Here is a 14,975-nt window from a genome sequence, read left to right as displayed (position 1 = left end):
TAATGAGAGAGACCGAGGGATGTGCTGTCACACGTCCCACTCCTACTTACTACAAACACTCTCTCCATTCACCTTATTATTGGCCTACCTAAATGCCACCCATAGGGGGCACCCATAATGTCTTAAAGTCGAGTGTAGATCTCACAGTGTGAACCTACAGGGAGAAACGTGTAGGGGCTAATTAACTTAGGAAAAATTTGGTTACTGATTTGATCTAAGTGTTTGTTTAATTTGCTAAAAAACAACTCTTATCTTTAATGATTAAATAATTTTAATTGAAGCCTCATTAAACTCTTTAATAGACTTTGATCAAACTTGCATGCATGTAACAAATCTATCTAATTCATCTTTCCAGGTAAGTTCCAGGTATGAGTGTGACATTTCCATCAACTTAAGTTCCCTAGCCTAGCCAGAACCCGCCTTAGCCAAAAAGTCCCTTATAGATACATTTGTTACATATTTAATATTTTATTAAGAATCAATTTAATCATATTAATCGATTAAAAGATTAAACTTAAATTTCTAATCTCATTAGAAATGTGATCTTAGGTCTATCTCAATTATATTTTAAAATAATTTTAAAAATTGATTATAGCCTAAGGTTTACATGCAACTCTTAACTATTGATTTTAATTCTAATTTCATTTAGTTATAATAATTATAAACAAATGAAACGATTAAAAACAACTATTGCATGCTTGACATACTTCAATTAATCATAACATTTATAAATTAACCTAAGGTAATGTCATGCTTCATGCAATCTTCATTCATTACTAATGTATATAAAATTATATAACTAAGTAATGAGTAATGCTATAGCATACTTTCTATACATTCATTCAACCATATATTATAACAATTATAATATAAATGATGCATGGATATGTTATAATGCATGCATACATATACTATCACATTTATACTATATGATGCATGCTATATGTAATTTAAATCATGCATACTCATATATTATAACACTTATAATATAAAATGATGCATGAATATAAATGCATAACCTATGGTAGGTTTTAAAACTATATGACATCCAATATGACATATAAGATAAAACATACATCATATGTATATTTACACTAACAGTTGATGGACCGAGATAGGACATCTAAAAGGAAATTAAAAGGCTATCTATTACATAAACATGAGTCATCCGGTTCGAAACAGGTGAACCAGGTCTTGAACCGCTCGAACTAAATTGCCCTTCAACGAACTTTCTTGCGGTGATCATGTAGCAAACTGGTGTGCAATCTTGTAGCATTAACTACATGATCGTTTAGCAAAAGTTACACGATCGTGTAGCTGTAGCTACACGATCGTGTAAAACTGCTTTTTCTTCTTCATTGAAATAGTGCCTTGCAGCTCCCGAGAATTGCACAAGTAACTAAAACTTATGAATTACAGACTCTATAGCAAAAAATTATGCCCTTTTGTAAACAAAGAAAGCCTTAAAACAGAGTGTCCTATCCTGAAACATCCATCAACAAAACCACATTCATAACCATTCATCGCATGAAACAGAATGCAGATTTCTTAAAACCTACCATTATTGTAAAATCGATTCAATAAAAGAATGAAATTTGGGATCAGAAAGTACTCTTGTTTCATACAAATAATAAAATTACAATTTACTTTCATTAATGGAATGCATGAGTGTAATATGCACAAAAAAGTAGGTTATCAAGGGGTTGAGGGCTTTTTATGGCATCTTATATCAAATTGTAAGTTAGGGTTTATTATACATGTATGGTGGTGTTGAAAATGCAATCAAAGCCTTACAATATAAAGGGATGATCATGGGTATATAAGGGAGAAGAACTATGACCAATTATATGAGGCCTCTTGAGTGAAACCAGAACTAAAGCCATAAGGGTATAAACACCGGAACTAATAGTTTCAATTTTGTATTTAAAAGCACATTCACCAACCGAGTTCCTTTTTTTTTTTTTTGTTTAAGCATATGATTGGTTGAGTTGATCGTTAGAGTTAGTTGTTGGAGATAATCGATGAAGTTGATTGTAAGAGTTGGTCGCAAAAGGTGATCATCAAAGTGAAGGAATCGAATTCCAAGCGAAAGCGTATGAACTGATAGAATAAAGATGCAAAATGCAGAAGCCAACAGAATCATTAAGCACTCTAATTACACTTAATTTTAGTTCAAAATATGTTGAAAAACAGCTTCAATAGAAAGAGGGTTTCATTTATGTATACCTTTGTTGATTTCCACTTGCTCATAGCTTAATCTACGAAGTTGGATCTCCAAATCTTTAGTAGACCACCAAGAGAAGCTTCTCTACTATTCTCAACCTTGGATTGAGTGGTGGAAACTCTAAATTGAGATGGATTAAGGTTGGGATTGGAGAGATTTGAGAGAGTTTCAAAACCTTCAGAATTTTAAAAAATCAGCGAGCAAGTCTACTCCAATTTTTGAAAATTGAAGTATTTAACAAGTTCAAGTATGCAAGCAATTAGTCTTTCAGCTAATTGACACTTTAAAATGCATTAACTAAGTGGCTTAGATATTGGATTATGGATTAATCCACTAAAGCAATTTTAATTTTGGGGTAAACCCATTTTCAAACTAAAAACAATTTTTAATTTGAATATTAATCTAATTAATTCTACTTTAGAATTTAGATAAAACTAAAATCCGATATTAAAATTGAATTTTATAGATTAAAATTGATTTATTTAAATAATTAATTAATTAATTAAACATATTTAATTTAATAATATTTAATATCAAATATTAAAATAATAAAACACTTAATTTGAACATGAATCCTTATTTATGTAATCAATATTTAAATATTGTAACTCCCTTATTACGTTTAATTTCGATAAAATTAAGCGTTTAATTATATCGAATATAATTATCCAAACCGTAAATTGAATTTGAACATTTCAAATTCAAACTCTAATTTTGAATTTGAACACTTCAAATTCACTCAATTTTCTAATCCAAGGTGTAGTGTTTTACGAGCTAATAAAGGGACTTTATGAACCTACAGGTCATGAGCTCCAATGATTTGAGATTAATCAGCTAAACTCTTTAACTCGATTTAATCAATATTAACAACCGAGACATACCACTATAGCTCGATGATTGCACTCTCTTCACTGTAGATATATTTTTGTCCACTTGATTTAACCATGATCAGTAAATCGATCCTTCACAGGTTGTTTACACGTGAGCGCTGAGCGATCGCTTACACGATCGTTTACCTTTGATCCAGAGCTAAGCGATGCGGCGAAGAGCTATGCGATGGCGCTAAGCGATCGCTTACACGATCGTTTACCTATGAGCGGCAGCTGAGCGATGCGTCAATTGCTATGCAATAGCACTAGGCGATCGCTGACCTCGGACGTGCGCTAAACGATCAAGATGCGGTGCTTTGTTAAACGATAGGCGTTTGTTACTAAACGATGAAGCAAACACTAAACGATCAAGCCAATTGCATGACGATGGTCGTCAATGCTAAACGATTTGACTTAGTGAGATTTTGAGCGAGAGCAAGAGAAGCCGGTTCAACCGGTTCTCTTGAGGTTTGGTTCGGCTCAGTTTCAAATGGTTTGTGGTTGGTCCGGTTCAGATGGTTCGGGTCCGGTTCAAGCGGTTTTAGAGCGGTTTGAGCGGTGTTGAAGCTATTTTTGTAATAGTTAGGCTTTTGTTTGCTTGTTTTTGCCAAAACTAAAACCATATCAGTACGTGTTTAATTATTTATGCATTGGATGTATGTTATAATTAAATAAATCTGTATGTGCATATAGTATGCCATTTAGATTTAAAATCCCACCATAGAAAGCATGCAACATGCATTGAAAGTATGTTATAATTTGTTATAATATAAGTATGCATGTTAAGGTTTCTTGTATTTAATATAAGTGTTATATTAGATATTGAATGCCTGTATGTGGATGGTTTAGCATGTCTAAAGTGTTATAAATTGTTATAAAATGGGGTTAGACATTTAAAATCCATAACAAAAAACAGTTGCATGCTCACGTAGGTTAACCACTCGTTTTAATTAGTTAAAATAGGTCGTTAAACTTATAAAACTAAGGTTACAAACTCAATCGGTATATAATCTTGTCGAAGGTTGGGGGTATTTAAGTTGACGGTCTACGGAACACCTCCCACCTGGGTATTATGGTCGAATAATTGAGCATTGGTAACCAGTTTTATGAGTATCTGTGAGCGATGTGAGGTAATAAAAGGGTTTATCACCTAAACATCATAGGTTTAAGTCCTTTTGTAAGATTTATACTTGGATAAACCACATAGACTTAGAGTTATTTTTATTTAGCCAGAAAAGAACCTAAGTATGTAGTTACCCAAACAATAGAACACTTCAGTGGTAGTGAATAACTTCTATTTGTTAGAGTTATTAGAAAAATTCAGCGGGAGATTAATAACATATGCGGTATGTTATTCTTAGCTCTCGCGTCCCTAAGAGTTCACAGTCTAGATTTAAGCGGTACTTCGTGTCACTCTAGGAGTGACCTCCCTTCGGAGAGTATTTTTTAGCTTAAATTTAGATTCAGGTGAATAAGGGGAAGTTGTTCGATCAGAGATCAAATGTATGATTTCAACTACCACGTCTCCACATAGTTCACACTGTGAGATTCATATGACACTTCGTGTCACCCTGGGAGTGACCTCCCTTCGAAGAGCGGATGTATGCGTCAATACCAAGGTGAACGGAGGAAGTAGTTCATAGTAAGTGGGTGAAGGAAATGTGTCAACATATCCCGTGGTCTCCTCCATTAGTCTGAACCGTGAGATTCTTATGTTGCGCCTGTTGGTTAGCTTTAAGTGGCCCTTTGCTAGTCGTTTAACGGTGACTATCCCCTCGGAGGGTTGTAACATAAGATTCGGAACAACCCAGACTTCAGTAACATGAATAGAGTTTTATAGTTTCGTATTGGGTATTGTTTTCTATTTTCAGAGCGATACTCATCCGTTCTACAAGGTCCGAAAATGGCGGGTCTACGCTTACAGAATTATTAAGTGTTAATAATGTCTGACCAAAAGTGGTACCTAAATAACTATCGAAATATGAGTTATTCTGGAGGTAGTATTTAGTCAAGAATGTCTTGATGTAGTATCGTTGCAAAAGAATAATCTTGGGTAAATTATTAAAATTGCTAAAACTTGATTAGATATTTAATTTCAGAATGACAAGTTCAATAATACAAGTGTTGGCGTCAGATGAATTTATTGGCAATAATTATGTGAATTAGAAATCAAATTTGAACACAATACTTATGATAGACAATTTGTGGTTTGTCTTAACTGAGGATTGTCCTCCCATTCCTAGCTCTAAACAAACCGAAATGTTCGGGATGTATATGACAGATGGGTCAAGGTTAATGATATAGCTTGTGCTTTTATCCTCGCCAGCTTATCTGATATGTTGACAAAAGAAGCATGAGGATATGAGTACCGCCAAAGAGATTATGGAATCTTTGCGAGGGATGCCATTAAGTACGTTTACAACAGTCGTATTAAAGTGGGAACCAATGTTTGTGAACATGTTCTGGACATGATGGTTCACTTTCATATGGTAGAAGTAAACGGTGTTGTCATGAACGAGAGAAGTCAAGTTGGTTTTATTCTAGAATCTCTTCTGAAGAGTTTTCTGCAATTTTAAATGCTTGAATAAAATTTGACTACTCTGCTCAGTGAGCTACAGGCTTACCAGAAGTAAATGTTACTACTGCCAAGAAGTGAGGAATGTCCTCCAAGCCTGAACTTGCTTCCTCTTCAAAGAGTAAGAGTATTCTTGTGAAGAAAGGCAAAGGGAAAGGGAAGAAAAAACCCTACTATATTGAAAGGCAAGGATAGCGCTGCAAAGGAAAATGTTTCCAATGCATCGATGAAAGGCATTGGAGGAGATACTGCCCTCAATATCTTGTCGAGAAGAAAGCAGAGAAAAGGTAACCAGGCTAATTGACCCTGGGACCATTTGCTCAGCTCATCCAGTAGGAGAAGTTGCTACTTGTTTTTAATTGTTAAAACATGTATAGAATAAATTGTATATATTTTTGGGATAAATGAAATGTTCATTTTCAAAAATTATGTTAATCTAGCAATCTCTGTTGAGAATCAAATTGTTAAAAGCCATTTGTAGATATTCAGATATCTAAATAGCTAGATCAAAGTATAGAAAGTTTAAAGATTTCTAGATCTGACTGTTAACAAAGAGTTATTGAGACAAGTCAGATGCATCTTGCTCAAAGAGTTGAGAGTACCTCAATGTAGTGGGAGGAAAGTGTGTTTCCTGGCCATTAATGAGATTAAGATGCAATCCTCTTATAGTTTTATCTAAAGCCTATTGTATACTAAAATGTTTACAATAATTCTCTCAGCTAAAGTGTTTGAGAATTAACTAGTAGGACTAGGAATACTAGATAACCTAGTGCACGTGGGAGAAATATCGGGTATAGAGATACCGAATGGTAAAAGATGGGTATGGGATGCCCTAGTTTATTTTATTTCTGTATAAAAATCAGAAACTTAGTCTTATATATCGGATGTATAAGTTACCACTGGAGTTTTAGTCCAAGTGGGAGTTTTTTCGGTTTTATGTCCTAAAACTCGTGGTATGTAAATAATGGAACTTATACTGAAAATTCAATAAAGGTGTTATTGAATAGAACTATTACTTGAATAGAAATCCAATAAACCTAAAAGTCCCTTGACTATTGGATGAGTACTTGAACTTTATGTAGAGACATAAAGGTGGATCAGGTTCGAGTAAATAGTCAAAATGATCTATAGTACATGGATAAGGTTGGGTACCTTATTATGGTAACATTATTGGATACGGCCTGCTCTGTAGTTGTTACAAGGAGTTGTAAAGTGCTACAAATGAAGTGATCCTAATTCGTTCATGTTGGACATGAGAAGTGGGGGGTGTCGTTGTGCAAAAGAGTTTGTACAAGAGCGGACCAAGAAATGAGTCACTCTTACTTTATAACGTTGTTTACTGTTTAAGACTGACTATTTCAAAGCGATGACCTAGGTAACTTGACCTTAATCCGAGCTAACTATGAACTCTTGTTTATCTGGGATTGTCCTTAGATTTGCATAGGTGAGGGTTGGCTCAACAGCGCCGGCCCAATATGACTGCCATTTTAGGGGTGAGACTGGATAGATAGCTAGGGACATAGGGTGCAAGAGAAAAGTCACTCCTACCCGCTTTAGGGATAGTAGAGAGGTTGTTCCCTTAAGTGCTTATTCTGGGGCTTGAATAAGGGATCTCGCCCTCTCATTTAGCATGAGTGGGACTCGGTTTTGAGATTGAATCACAAAAAAAATTGTTCATTAGGGGATCGGTGAGGACTTAAGGAAAAAGAGGTAATTTTGGGGGTTAAACAGAGATTTGACCCAGCCGTTGTTACGAACAACCTGTGAAGGGTTAACTTACTAATTATGGTTATATCAAGTAGACATAATATATCTACAGTGAGAAGAGTTCAACTATGGGCTTTAATGGAGTAACCCATTAGTTAACAAATGAGGGTTAGATCGGTCTAATGAGTTTAGCTGATTAATCTCGGATCGTTGGAGCCTATGATCTGTAGGTCCATAAGGTCCCCCTACTAGCTCCGAAATGGATTAGCTTTAGAGTAGTGTGAGAAGTTAATTTAAAATGTTCAAATTAGAATCAAATGGAATTGGAGAAAATATATTTAAATATGATTTAAATATATGAAGATGAATTTGTGTAAAAATTAATTTAATATTAGATATTAAATTAATTAGAATTATTTAAATTATTTAAATAATTATTTATTAATTTTATTAGAAAATTAATTTGTAAAATTAATAAATTTTGATTTTAGAAATAAAATATTATTTTAAAATCAATTTTGGATTTTTGGAAAATGGAAAAATTACACAAACTTGAAAAAATGGGTTTTTCATCTTTTCAACTAGCTTACTTGGAACCCACCTTCTCCTTTGCTTTACTCCAAGCATGAGCTGCATCCCATACAACACATCTCTTTGCATGATAGTCTGCAATATATTGAAGAGATTAGAGTGAAGAAAGAAAGGAGAACCGACTGAATTTTTGCTGAAAAATTCGGATGAAGAAGGTGTTCTTCAATGGGTTCTGTTCAGTGAGTTTTCTCCGTATTCCTTTTGATTCCAACTTATTTTGAGTCCCACAACTCAATCTAGAGCACCAAGAGGATAATAGGGAAGATCTTGTGGTGGTCTACACAAGGATTGGGAGGATTTTGTAGCTGGAATTGGAGATTTCATTGGTTCGACCAAGATATGTTCATGAAACCCATTAAACTCTGTTTTTAGCATGTTTCTTTTCAACCAAAATTAATGAATTAGAATGCATATGGATCATAATTTCTTCCGTTGCGTGATGGTGTCTATCCAACACCCCTCTCGGGCCAGGAAAGAGTGTGGCGCCACATTGTTCAAGACCTGGAATCAACCCTTAAAGGATCAATTTATCTTCTTACCCATACCTCGAGGAAGGAGTGAATTCCATCTTGTGTAGTTGTGTTCCCAGCTCCTCAATCAAACGAACCCTAAAATGGTAGGCTTGTTGAGTCGGTAATCTGGCCACTCTCAGCCATACAAATCAAAGGACCTCTCTTATAGGCAGGAGTTTACAACTCACTCAGAATTCAGGTCATGTTACCTATGATCATCCTGGTGAAATGTAAGTCTCTATTATGAATGGCGTTATATAATGAGACTAAATATTTCGTGGTCCGGTCTTATACAAACTCCTTTGTATAGAATATCCCCGCTCACATGTCTATACATAAATGATCAGGATTAGATCATTTGTAGAACTTCACAACAATTGTAACACCTACAAAGTTGGCCATACTCGTAGTGTCACCAGCATAAGGTACCCAACCTTATCAATCTACTACAGACCATTTAGGTTATCACTTAAACATGATCCACCCGTATGTCTCTACATACATGTTGAAGTTACAAAGATAACCCTGGATGTTAAGTTATTGGTTTGTTGTTAATGCAACTAAAAGATCATATATTTTATAGATAATGAGTTTGAATAAAATATCACATATTTTATTAAATACACAATGAGTTTGTTCAATAATGTTTACAAACTATAGAACCCACAAGATTTAGAGCATCAACCCCAACAATCCCAACATGAATGCAGTGTCGGTGCTTATCAATCTTTGAAACTTCAAAAATCAAAGAAACATAGGCTTTGAGGAGAAAAGAAGAGAAGAACTTACCATTGTAGATCTTTCTTTACGTAAATCCTCTCCTTGTGTTTGTCTCGACAAAAAACACGAATTGAAAACACGTTCCCACGAACTAAACAACACGAAAAGTAAACCCAGCAAGGATATTACCACTCAGTTACCTTGCTATTCTCTAGAATAAGTAACAAAGATGTGTGAGCTCCTTGTTTTGGAAGGGAAGAGTATTTTATGTTAGAGAGAGTTTCTTGAGAGAAAAAATTTTACAGAGAGATTAACGTTCAGTAAAAACTATCTCTATTTTTCAATCCTCTTCCTTTTTGGTTATCTACACAAGAGGATAAGTTGAGGAGCTATTCTGATTTTATTATTATATTTTTATAATATATATATATATATATATACATATATGCATGTATGTATGTATGTATATGTATATGTATATATATAACCAACTAACATATATATTAAAAAGTTAACAATGTTAATTAACTAACATTTAACTAATCAACTATTAAGTATTACATATTTAATATTATTTGAATAATATTCAAATCACATCATCTTACATAACCTATAGTTTGAATCTGAATCTCATTCATATTAATTTTAACCTATAGTTTTATATGAATCTCATTCATATAAACAATATTTGGATCTTATTCAAATGTTTATTTCTCTTTTATTATGAAATACAATTTTGAATTGTATTCAAAATTAACTTTATATTATAATGTATATGTATACATTGTATTAATTGTATCTTATACAATTAATTTTCTTATTTAATTCGAATAATTTAAATTTATCTAAAACCAATTGATACTTATTTTTACCCTTAACGAGCTAGCAAATGGACTTTATGAACCTACAGATTAGACGCTTCAATGGTACAAGATTAATTAATCAAACTCTTTAATTGAATTAATCAACATTTATTAACTACAAATCACTTCAATAAAAACCCACAACTACATTCTTTACACTGTAGATATATTTTATATGTCCATAGATATAACCAATCAACAGTAAGTCAACCCTTCATGAATCATTCGTAATTACAGCCAGGTCAAATTACCATTTTACTCTTATAGTTACATCTAAGTCCTTAAGTACCGTTGATTCCTCTAATGAATAAGTAGTTCATAGTCCAACTATAAACTAATCCCTTCCGGGCTAGTGAGAGCGTGAGGCCTCATTATTCAAGACCCAAAAACAGTTATTAAGAGAACAATTCATCTACTTACCCTAAAGACGAGAATGAGTAAATTCCATCTTGTGTAGTTGTGTTCCCAGCTCTCTACTTGGAGAAATCCCCAAAATGGTAGGATTAGCGAGTCGACAAATTTAGTCACTCTCATGCATACAAATCAAAGGATTGCCCTTATAGAAAAGAATTGACAACTCACTCAGGATTGAGATCGAGTCACCTATGGTCATCCTATTGAAATGTTAATCTCTTCAAGTAACGATGTTATAAAGAAACACAAGTCATTTCGTGGTCCGGTCATATACAAACACTTTGTACAGGATACTCTCACTCACATGTCTCCATGTGAACGATTAGGATCACATCATTTGTAACATATTATAACTATTGTAACAATTACAAAGTGAGTCGTATCCGTAGTTTCACTAGGATAAAACACCTAACTTTATCCATACAGATCATTTAGGCAATTATTTAAACATGATCCACATGTATGTCAACCACATACATATTTAAGCTACATAAAATAACCTTGGATTTTAGTTTATTAGATTGGGTTAATGCAAATAAATGTAAAACAAAATAACTTTTATTTTATTAAATAAATAATTCATGTACAAAATTTACAAACTATGAGACACATAAGATTTAGGGCACCAACCCCAATAATCTCCCACTTGTCTTAAAGTTAGTAGGGTGTACAATACAAATTACAAAATAAGTAAAGTACACAATAAAATAAACTAGGACATACATTATACTTAGTAACATATCTTCCACTAGACCTAGATAAGATGATGCATGTCTCGTAGACCCAGACTCTCTAGGTGACCCTAAAATACTTTAGCCATGAGAGCCTTAGTAAATGGATCAATAATATTGTGCTTCGAAGCAATCTTCGTGATAATCACGTTTCCTCGATGCACGATCTCCCGTATAAGATGATATTTGTACTCTATATGCATTTCTCTTTTGTGGCTTATAGACTCGCTAAATTCACCACAACACCACTCTTATCACAATAAAAGGTGATGAGTTTTGACATGTCAGGAACAACTTTCAAGTCTGTCAAAAACTTCCTGAGCCAAACAAGTTCTTTAGCAACTTCACAAGCAGCTACATACTCTACCTCCATGGTAGAGTCTGAAGGGATGAAAATCCTAAGGCACAGCAGAAGCCAAAACACATAACTCAAATGTATTTAAAATTGGCATTTAAAACAAAGCAATTTTGCATAAATAGAAAAATAGATTAAACATGCAATTCAAAACATAATTATACAGGGAAGAAATCTTACCTTACAAACCTTTTGACAATAGAATTTCTCTATTGGGAATTGGGATCGGGCGCCACCACTTGGAGTTATCCCTATTCTTGCAGGGAAGTTGAGGAGATGAGAATTATGAGATTCTTTTTTTCCCCCCTTTTAGAATTGGGAGGAAGAGGGAAGACAAAAAAAATACATAGAGTTTTTTAATATCGACCAATTGATCTTGTATGCCTTTTTTTCTTTTGTTTTGATATAGAGAGAATGGGAGAGAGAGGGAGAAAAGTGAGGAAACATGGGATTCATCTCATGTCTCTAGTAACTCTCCTACGTGGGAAGTTACATTTTATTTCATTAAGATTAAATAAAATAATTAATTTAATTTAATTTAATAAAACTATTTATTTAATTTAATTTAATAAATAAAAACAATAACTATTTAAATCATATTTAAATGGTTCCCTCTCATGTAACATATAGTTTTAATGTGCATCTAATGTGCATTAATTTTAACCTATAGTTTTGATTTAATCAATTTAATTAAATTAAATAAATAATTAATTCTCCAGTTAATTAATCATCCAATTAAATATCACATATTTAATTGAAATTTCTCAATTGAATCATATTCAAATATATTTCTCTCATTTAACCTATAGTTTTAATGTGCATCAAATGCACATTATTCTTAACATATAGTTTTCAATATGAATCTTATTCATATTAAATTAATATTTGAACTTCTTTCAAATATTTCTTCTCTCATTTATTAATTTTGAATTATATCCAAAATTAATAATAAATTCCAAAATTAAAATTTATACTAAAATGTGTATACATTAAAAAATTCCCAATTTTGAATTTGAACAATTCAAATTCAATTAAATGACAAATTACCTCAATACCCTTTACAAGCTAGGAAGGGGACCTAATGGACTTGCATATTAGAAGCTCCAACGATGTGAGATTAATTGGCTAAACTCATTAACCAAAATAATCAATATTCATTAACTGTGGGTACACTCCACTAAAGACCCACAGCTGCACTCTTCTCATTATAGATATATTTCTATGTCCACGGATATAGACCAACAACAGCAAGTTAGTCATTCACGAGTGTTTGTAACACCAGTTGGGTCAAATTATTGTTTTACCCCTAGGTTACCTCTACATTCTTAAGTATCAGTGCTCCTCTAATGAACAACATGTTTATGGTCCAACCATTAAACAGAAACCCTCTTGGGCCAATGAAAGGGTAGAGTTCTTTGTTCAAGTCCCGGAGACACCACTTAAGGGAACGCTCATCTACTTACCCTAAAGTCAAGAATGAGTGAAATCCATCTTGTATGATTATGTTCCCAACTACACACTCGGTTTTATCCCAAAAATGGTAGGCATATCGAGTCGGCAAACTGGCCACTCTCACCCATATAAATTAAAGGGCAATCCCTCGTGAAAAAGAGTTCATAATATACTCAGGAGTAAGACTAAGTTGCCTAGGTCATCTTATTGAAATAGAAACCTAACTAGTCAATGGAGTTATATCTAGTGTGAATGCATTGGATCACTGCGTTTGTATCAAATACAAAGTAAGTCGTATCCATAGTATTACCAGGATAAGGTACACAACCTTACCCTTATACTGTAGACCCTTTAGGCTATATCTTGAACATTGATCCCTGTATGTCTCTACATATAGTTCAAGACTCATAAGACAGCCTAGGATGTTAGTTTATTAGATTTTAGGGTTAAGACAAAATTAAATAAAATATCGATAACACTTATTAAGAAAAACATTAATAACTATTTATTAATGACGGTCATTTAATTACATTCACTCTCTATGAGTTTTAGGGCATAAAACCCAACAAAGTCAACAATGCAATCTTGCTTTATGCTTCGCCAAACTATAACCTCTCCGCTAAGAGTGAACATTGATAGTGATCTGGATTTCTTGGAATCCTTATCTATTTGAAAATCAGAGTCAGTGTATCATGTAAGGATCAAATACTTAGCTCCGAACACAAGCATGTAGTCCTTCATTCTCCAAAGATACTTGAGGATGGTTTTAACTACGATCCAGTGATCATATCTTGGATTGAACTGATATCTACTGACTATTCCTACTGCATAGCAGATGTCAGGCCTTGTACACAACATAGCATACAAAAGGCTGCCCACAATCGATGCATAAGGAATCCATCTTATTTTCTCAACCTTTTAAGGAGTTTTAGGACATTTTTCCTTAGACAATACAATTCTATGCTTGAAAGGTAATAAATCCCTCTTGGAATTGTGCATTGAATATTTAACAAGCAACTTTCAATATACAACGCCTAAGAAAAGGCCAACATTTTGTTCTTACGATGCCTGATGATCTAGATTTTTAGAAAAAATTGCACCTTACCAAAATCTTTAATTTAGAATTAGACGGGTAATCACTTCTTTACATCTTTCACTATATATATATCATTCCCAATGAGTAGGATATCATCCATATATAACATTAAGAAATTTATTGAATTGTTGTTGATTTTCTTGTAAATACAAAGTTCATCAACATTTTGGTCAAAGCCATAAGACTTAATAGTAGTATCAAATCTTATATTCCAAATATCAAGATGCATGTTTCAATCCATAAATAGACTAATTAAGCTTACAAACCATTTGCTCTTGACATTATTTAATGAATCTCTCTAGTTGCTGCATGTAAATGGTTTCTTCAATATTACCATTCAAAAAGGAAGTCTTGACGTTCATTTGTCATATTCTATAGCCATAATATGTGGCAATGGACAAGAGAATTTAGATAGACTTAAGCATGGCAACAAGTGAGAAAGTTTCTCCATAGTCCACTTACCCAATCTAGCCTTAAAAGTTTGCACCTTACAATTTACACTCCTTTTTCCTCTTATAAATCCACTTGCAACCTGTAGATTTTACCCCAGTAGGTTGATCTACAAGATCCTAAATAGAAGTGAAGTACATACACTTTATTTGCAACCTATAGGTTTTACCCACTCGTAAAGGACTAACTTGTTGTTATTGGTCTATATTTGTAGACACAAATATATTTGCAATGAGAATAGTGTAGCTGTGGATTTTTAGTGAAGTGTACCAACAGTTAACGAATATTGATTAATGTGGTTAATGAGTTTAGCCAATTAATCTTATATCGTTGGAACTTCTAATCTGTGGGTTCATTAGGTCCCCTTTCTAGCTCGTAAAGGGTATTAAGGTAATTATGTTTTGAATGGAATTTAA

Source organism: Benincasa hispida, chromosome 10, assembly GCF_027475165.1.
Source record: "Benincasa hispida cultivar pf3 chromosome 10, pf3_genome.v1.1, whole genome shotgun sequence".
Taxonomy (NCBI): domain Eukaryota; kingdom Viridiplantae; phylum Streptophyta; class Magnoliopsida; order Cucurbitales; family Cucurbitaceae; genus Benincasa; species Benincasa hispida.
The sequence above is the reverse complement of the archived record's forward strand: the minus strand, read 5'-3'. Positions refer to the sequence as shown.